The sequence below is a fragment of the Amblyomma americanum genome, chromosome 4 (genome assembly GCF_052857255.1).
Source record: "Amblyomma americanum isolate KBUSLIRL-KWMA chromosome 4, ASM5285725v1, whole genome shotgun sequence".
NCBI classification, from domain to species: domain Eukaryota; kingdom Metazoa; phylum Arthropoda; class Arachnida; order Ixodida; family Ixodidae; genus Amblyomma; species Amblyomma americanum.
In genome coordinates this window covers 102418838-102427537 of record NC_135500.1, presented here as the reverse complement: position 1 = coordinate 102427537, position 8700 = coordinate 102418838, and positions in this window count along the sequence as shown.

Sequence of the window (8700 nt, the reverse complement as noted above, 5' to 3'; positions counted from 1 at the left end):
CAATCTCAATAATTTTGTGGTCGCTTCCTAGGTCCTCCCCCGTGTTACACCACCTTGCCGTGATTTGGCCTCCGGTGAGTGTTAAGTCAGATGTAGTGTCCCTACTCACGCTATTGCCCTGTCTTGTTGGTTTGATGGGGTCAGTGATCAAGATGAGCTCATTGTGGAGAATGCTGTCCCAGAGTTCTCTGCCCTTGATTTGCGTATATTTGTATCCCCATGCGGGATGATGAGCATTAAAGTCCCCGACAATGACGATAGGGTTTTTGCCCGCTATCTGTTTCGTTTTTGCGAATAGCCTGTCGAAGCCGCAATCCTTTCTCTGTTTCGGAGAGCTGTATACGTTTAAGACGAATAGGCTTTTCCCTCTCCGCTTACGCGGTATCATTTCGATTAGAGTGTGATCTAATTGGACGTGCCCTGTCTCGTGCTGCAGCGCGGTAACGTTGCGTTTGACAAGGGTGGCAACCTGCGTGTTGTCCCCTCGGCCCGGGTACGATTTGTAACCGGGCAGCTTCGCGTTTTTCCCGCACTCTTGTAAAGCTATAATTTCGGGTTTGTCTCCGTTTGCAAGGAACGATTGTAAAACGACCCGTTTACGCAGAAAGCCCCTACAGTTCCACTGCCAGATAGTATTATTGTTCTTTGGCCAAGGCATTTTTGGTTGCTTGGAATTCCGCGTATATCCATTGGTCCCTTTTCTCAAATTCCGCCGTGAGAGCAGCGTCTCGCTTTGCAAATTCTGCTCTGATCGTTTCTGTGACTTGTTTCATGAATTGCATTAGTGTTCCGTTCAGTAGTTTCATGTCCTGTTGTTGTTTGTCGTTTAGTTGTTCGAATTTGGTCTCAAGATCCGACTCTTTGGTCCGTTTCTTTTTTGAAGGGGGTTTTTCAACCTTCTCTGTCTCAACCTCTCTATCCTGCTCCACTTGCATAGGCGCCATTGCCGTTTCCTGTTGCGGTTTGTTTTCCTCGGGTTGTTTAGCTGTCGTTTCTAGCATTTTGATCCGCTCTTCTTGCTTCTTAATATAATCAGTTAAAGTCTTAATCTGATCTGCCTGCTGTTTAATAAGTTCTTTTAATTCTTTAACTGTCTCGGAGTCCTGGGAAACTTTAGCTGGCCAGCTCACCTTTGCAGCTTGCTCCTTGCGTGGCTGTTGCTGTCCGGTTTGTAGCCGGGGGAACGACTCTGACCGAAACCTCGTTCTGCTGCCGGATCTATCACGGGAGCGGCTGTTCCTTCGGTCTTCTTGCTTCGCTTCTTCAGCCTCCTGTTTGGCTTCCCACTGGCGTTTCTGGACAATATAAGGGGTGCGAAAGAGATTTTTGCACCTCTTGTCTCCGGTGTAGTGTTCTTTGCCACATAGTTGGCACTGCGGTGTACATTGGTGCCCCTCGGGGGGCGATGTCATGCCACAGCCGCGGCACTTGGTCACCTCACTGTCGCAGACGTCCGAGCGGTGGCCAAGTCCTCCGCACTTGTAACAGACCTCATAGCGTTTCTTGTATAGAAAGCACTTGAAAGTGATTCCGCTCAAGACTACTCTGCGTGGTACTTTCTCTTCTTCAAAGGTGATTAGGAAAGATTTAGTCTTCCCCATTCTTCGTGCATCTATGACTAGAGGGTTGAATCCGTTAACGTTCAGTCCTTCTAGTACATACTTGTGTGTGTATTCCACATCAATTCCATGGATGACTCCCCTGCCGCAACTCTCTGGTGCGTTCATGTAGGTGGTCACACCGCGTTCCTTGTCTCCGATCTTGACAGTTTCAAGTTTCTCCACCTTCCTCGCGTTTTCGTAGCTAGGCGAGTGGTAGGTAATCGTTCCTTGCTTGGCGTTTATAGCTAGTCTGTCCTTCAGTGCCTCCTCGTCCTTGATTCCGGCGTTCTCCCTGATGGCCGCCGCAATTCTAATCTCGGTGGTGCTCTTCAGCATTGTGAGTCCTTCTTTGGGACGCAGAACTACTTTCCATCCGGTCGCTGGAAGTCTCGGGAGGTCTGAGGCTATTGAACGTTCAGCGAGTTTCCGTCCCGCCTCTCTGTAGGCTCTCGTGTCGCTGCCGTCGGTCGTCGCAACAGTGGCGGCGTTCGCTGCCGCCGCGTCTCCGGCACCATGTGGGTGTCCTAGGTGGCGTTCGTTGTTCTCCAATTTTTCCGCTCGCTTCTTCAGACGCATAATCCATTCTTCTTTTTCGGTTTCTTTGGGGTCGATGTCGGTTCCCACCACCGCCACTTCCATCGTCATCGTGGAGCCGGGCGCGGTCGGCGATGGCGGGAGCTCGCCGGTCGCCGCCTTCCCGGTCGAAGTAGGCCTATTGTAGCGTGTAGCGCTGGCGAACTTGGAGTGACGATATAGGCTTTAAAGATGCACTTACAGGCACAAATGTCGTATCCTCGGGTTGCTTGCACCTTAGGAAACAGGTTTCAAGGACATTTATGGTCAACGTAGGAAAAAATCCGCCATGAAATCACTGATTTCGTGGAGCCGACGTGAAACGCGTCCGTACTCCTCGACGCCCCCTCTGAAGAGGCATGCTTTATCACCCCAGCCAAACTGCAACTTTATTAGAGCCCCTTTCAGAGCCCCTTTAAAGATTCCCAGGTGGTCAAAATTATTCCGGAGTCCTCCACTACGGGGGAGGCACCGACGGATACCTAGTTTTGAGGTGGGCCACCATTCTTCGCAGAGATATTGCACTTTCTGCGCTTCGACCCCGCCATAGCCTCACTAGGTGTAGGCGTGTACGCCAGACGCTACGCCTAGCCGGCGCAACCGCTGCGCTTCGCTGACAGACGCGGCGCCACGTATACGGACTCTCTCCAATGAAGCGGCACAAGCCGACGAACGTGACTCAAGAATGAACGTGCAAGTGATGAGGGAAGACATTTCCGCCGACGAAATTACCGAAGCCGGATGGAAGACCGCCGGAGCGCGGCGTTCGAGACCCCGAGACCACGGTGCGAATTCGACGCACGACATCGATGCAAGAGCGAACGCGCCTGGCACTGGCCAGCAAGGCACGAAACCCAAGCATGTCAAAGAAAGGTTATCAAAGCGGGTCGCATGCCAAAATTACCGAAGGAGGAAATTAAAATTGTGGTTTGACCTAAAGGCGGCTTCGACATAGTTAAGATCGGCGCCCCGACGGACACCGACGCAATCTTCGCGGCCGCCGACATAACGGGAGACGAAAGTGCGGAAGACACGGTCTGTCCGAACTCGTACCAGAACATCGTCGTCGTCAGCACACCGAAACGAGCGAACGCGGACCGCTATGCCAAACTGCGGCAAATTCAAATCCAAAGGAAAGCGCACAAAGTGAACGCGTATGAAACGGCACCCGATAATACAACCAAGGGATTGATTCGTGGCATCCCCATTGAGGACGGACCCGAAAACTGGATGAGAACATTGTAAACCTGAGAAACCCACTGGCACTGGCGGCCAAACGCATAGGCACTACGACCACGGTTTTAATTGCCTTCGACGGACTCAAAGGGCCCAACCTCGTCAGGTACAGCGCAACACTCGTTCGTTGCACTTTGTATCGCATGCAAATTGACACTTGTTACAAGTGCGGACGCCTCGGCCACCGCATGTACGTTTGCCCAAATCCCGCCAACCGCATTTGCAGGCCGCAACCCAGACCGGTGGCACCAATGCTCGCCCAAGTGTAACCTATGCGGCGGCGCTCACATGACGGCCGACAAGGCCTGCAAAGCAAAGGTACTAGACTCCGCATGTGATTCGCCGGCGACGATGGAAGCGCCAAAACGCACATGCCCTAGCTGACACAGCAAGACTTCCCGCCCATCCAGCCGCACAGACCGAGATCCACATCGCGATCGCGTGGCCGGCCCCGGTCCCGCAGTCGTCAAAGGCACAACCGCGCTCCTACAAGATCGAGGTCCAGGACGCCAACTCCCGGAGACAAGGTGAGCTGGGCGGCAACAGTCCGGGGAATCGCGCCGGAGGGGGTCGTAACAGCACCTGCAGTCCCAGAGCAGAATCAAAAAGCCGATAATGTCATTTTAGATGCGCTAAGGAAAGAGAACGCGGTAATGCGCGAACAAGTCCAAAAGCTAATGCAAGAGATGCGAGAACTCAGACGCGAGCGTGCCGGGATGGAACAAAACAAACAACGCACAACAGCAGGAACAGGCGAGCGTTCCTGACGCGGACGCGCCCGCCCCGAAGAAACGGGCGATACAACAACACCACGAGGGCGGATTCGAGAGCCAGGTGCGAGTGGAAATTACTGACATCAAGAAAATGCTATGCACAATGCAAGGTACCATTGAGACGCTACACGCAACATTCCTCGGCCTCGCAAACAGGAGCACTAACCTTGAAGGAAACATGCAGATAATACTGAATCACTTCCTATTCACGCAACACGGACAGGCACCGGCGAGCAGAGATGCAGGACCGAACCACCATCAAGGGCAGCCGGGTAGCTAGCATCAGCATCAAAATGGCCAACGATAACCAAGGGATAGTAATATGGCAGTGGAACTGCCGCGGCTTCGTTCTAAAGCAACACATCAGGCACGCAACACGTAAAGCGGACGTAAAATTACTCCAAGAAATGCTCACCAACGCGGCTACCTTAACAGGATACAAAACGCAAGGCAGCAAAATCGAGAAAAGGGTGGATGCACGCTCGTTAGGAAGCGTCTCACATTCGTTGACCACGAACTAAGCGGCGTCCAGAAGGAACACGCTCTCATCGAACTGGTACCCACCAAGCAGAGGAAACAAAGTATATTCATACTGAACGTATACAGCAGCCCGTCGAAAAGCCGCCAACGCTTCCGAGCGCTGTTTCAGAAGACGCTCAAGATTGCCCGGCCCCGGACGCTGATTGGGGAAATTTCAACGCGCAGACACGGCATGGGGTTATGGCTACAGGCAAGATGCGCAGGAACTCGACTTCACGTTACTTATGGATCCGGCGCACCCGACGAGAATCGGTAACTCCACTACCAGAGACACGACCCCGGACCTGACGTTCGTCCGAATTGCCGGGACGACGGCTACTACGTGGAAAAACACGTCGACCGACCTGGGCAGTGACCACATGATCGTCGAAATACACATACAGACTATGGACAAGGCGCAGGGCAGTAAGCGAAATTTAAAATGGACCGATTGGGAAGAATTCAGAAATAAACGAGACCAACAAGAGTCTTCAGGAGATACAATCACGGACATCGAAGCCTGGACCCGCTCGCTGGTTGCAGGCGCCAAAGCGTCAGCCAAGACCGTCGAAACCGAGGTTGAAACTGACAAGATGGACAGCCGCCTGGCGCTTCTCATTGAGGCGAAGAACTCTGTTCTGGCCAGGTGGAAGAGTCAGACACTCAATCGGAGACTCAGAAAAACAATAGCGGAGATCAACCGCAACATCGAGGACCACTGCCGAACGCTCAACCGCCGGCAATGGGATGAGTTATGCAATGCAGTCGACGGCCAACTACACAACGGGCAATCGTGGAAGCTGCTCAGGCATCTATTCGACGAAACGAAGACCAAGTCCAACCAGAGGAACTGCCTCGCACGTCTATTACACAGGGAGCTCGAGAAGCACGGTGAGGATGCAGTGACCGCCCGGTTACGAGCGATGTACTTGCCGCTCATTTCGACCGCACAACACGGCCCATATGAGGGGGATCCGAACGCAGAACTGGATAAGGACTTTAACGTAGAAGAGATCAGGACGGCGCTGCACAACCTCCACAGCAGATCGGCGCCGGGCCCCGACGGGGTGTCGAATCGCGCCCTAAATAATCTCGACGACTAATCCATTGATCAGTTAACGCCATTCATCAATGAGTGCTGGCAGCGCGGCAGCTTCCCGTAACAGTGGAAAACTGCGAAAATGATACTAATCCCAAAACCCGGAAAACCGCCGAGCCTCGACAACCTTCGCCCCATGTCCCTAACGTCGTGCGTCGGCAAGACCATGGAGCACGCACTGCTTAACCGCTGGCAAGTCCACTTAGAGCAGAAAGGGGCATACCCAGCATCCATAATAGGATTCCGCCCCCAATTATCCACGCAAGACGCAATGTTACAACTAAAGCACCAAGTGCTTGACGGCAAGACGGGAGGCACCAGAGCAATTCTCATCCTCGACCTTGAAAGCGCGTTCGATAGAATCGCGCACTCGGCGATCTTACACCAGATATCGCGGCAAAACCTAGGTGTACGCTAGTACAACTACGTTAAAGATTTTTTGACAGACAGGCGAGCATTTTTAGTGGCAGGGGATATCCAGCTAGAATAGCAAACGCTGGGAAGCACCGGCACCCCGCAGGGCTCCGTCGTCTCGCCCATGCTGTTCAACCTCGTCATGATCGGGCTAGCAGAAAAGCTGCAAGAACTCGAGGACGTCCGGCACACCCTATACGCCAACGACATAACACTCTGGGTGCACGAAGGCAGCGACGGTCACATCGAAACGGCACTGCAACTAGCAATCGAGACAATTGAATACCTTGTGGGTACGGGAATACTATGTTCGCCTACAAAGTCGGAACTCCTAGTCTACCACCCTACGCAGAGGGGCAGACCAGCCGGGCGTGGTCAGAATGCGGCAACGACCAGACGAGAATACGAAGAGATCAGACTACGCACAAGCAACGGAGCAAACATCCCGATAGGGCACAGAATTAGGGTCCTTGGCATGATAATCGAAGCCATTGGCGTGAACGGCGAAACGATCACTAAATTACAGCACAAGACGGCTAACGCCGTGCGAATTCTCAAGAGGGTCACCAGCAGAAGGAACGGAATGAGGGAGGCGAGTCTCACATGACTCATACACTCTTTCGTCATGAGCCATATTCGTACGTCGCGGCATTTCACAACTGGTACAAAGGAGAAGAAGCAAAGATCAACGTCCTCATCCGCAGGGTGTATGAGATAGCGCTGGGTCTACCCGAGTCCACCAGCACGCAACGCTTGCTCCAGCTCGGGCTTCACAACACGCTTACCGAAATCGCCGAGGCGCAGCGCACTTCACAACTAGAAAGATTAGCGGGCACGAGAGCAGGGCGCCAGATCATGGAAAGTGTCGGCATCCGTTACCATGCAGAACAAGGCCAGAAAGTCGCTGTTCCGGACGCGATCAAACTCTAAGAGTCGCCCCGATTACACGGAACGTCCACCCAGAACACAGCCGGGGAAGAAGAGTGGCCACGGCCAGAGCTCTCCTACACAGCCACGGATACGAAAGGGGGACAAGGTTAGTTGGCGCCGCGGAATACGCAGAACGCTCGCGATTCGTGGTTGCGGTCGTTGATTCGAGTGGCGAGACGCGAATAACGGCAAGTGTATTTTGCGAGCGCGCAGAAGAAGCGGAGGAAGCGGCGGTGGCCCTCGCCCTCACGGATCCGACGTGCACCACAGTTCTCTGCGACTCGCGACAAACGGTCAAAAACTTCGCCAAAGGATGGATCTCACAGACAGCGGTACGAATCCTGAGCAATCGAAAAGTCCAGTGGGAGGAAGCTTTTCAAACCAAAATCCAATAGTTACCGGCGCACATGGGAGAAGTATCGAACACATACCACAACCGAAACGAGGCTGTAGAAAACCGAAACGAGACGCCACACGCCAAGGCGCGCGAGCTCGCGAACCGCACCGGCGACCGTCATCCATAGGACAGCACCAAAGACTGTTTGACAAGCTACAACGAAATTACCAAGGCCCTCTGCCTGGCCCGCCGAACCTTCCCTGCACCCAGCGACAAGCTGGACAGAGCGCACACGGTGGCCCTCAGACAACTGCAGTCGCTCACGTACCGCAACCCGGCACAATAGCACAGACTCTGCCCCGGAACATACCAGAAAATATGCAAGGTCTGCCACACTGCTATAGCAACTTTACCCCACATGCTCTGGGACTGTAGCAAAAACCCTAACGGTGCTGACTCCGCAACCCTCCTGCCGCGGTGGGCCGTTGCCTTGCGCAGCCCCAACCTCGGTGACCAACTCTGGGCCGTCCAGCAGGCCCGCGAGGCGACGGAGAAGCAACACCTCATTGTCCCCACGTGGGAGTCATAAGGCCCCGTCGACGAAAGCTCTGCAGAACTTTTAAATAAAGTTACCAACCAACTAATCGTTCACTACGGCACCTCTTCCTTTCTTCTCTTAGTCCCTCCTTTATCGCTTCCCTTACAGCGCGGTCCAAGTCTCGGCCAATATGTGAGACAGATATTGCACCATTCCCCCCAAATCAATTTTTAATTACCAATTTACGCCAACGCCGCCATGTACAGTACATGAAAGCGAGGATGTGCCCACTCAGCCACGACGCAGTTGTGCGCCTTTCCTTTCGCAAAAATGAACTGCCTATGCAAAGTTGTCAGCGCCAATGAACCCAATGAACGGCGGCGGATCAGTTACATCGGTTTCTGACGAAACAAAACGCAACAGAATCTGTCTCACATATCTCGGTGGACTGCAGAACCACGCCCTAAGGAAAGGAACAAAGGAGTTTTTTTGATGAAACGAAATGGCACAGTAGTTGTCTCGCATATCTCGGTGGACAACCGAGCCGCGCCGTAAGGAAAGGCATAAAGGAGGGCGGGAGAGAAGAAATGAAGAAAGAGGAAATCAAAACTTTAACATTGAATTTTGAGGAAAGGCGCTGCGCGGCGCAGCGGTGCAGCACCTGTGGCTCGGTACAATTA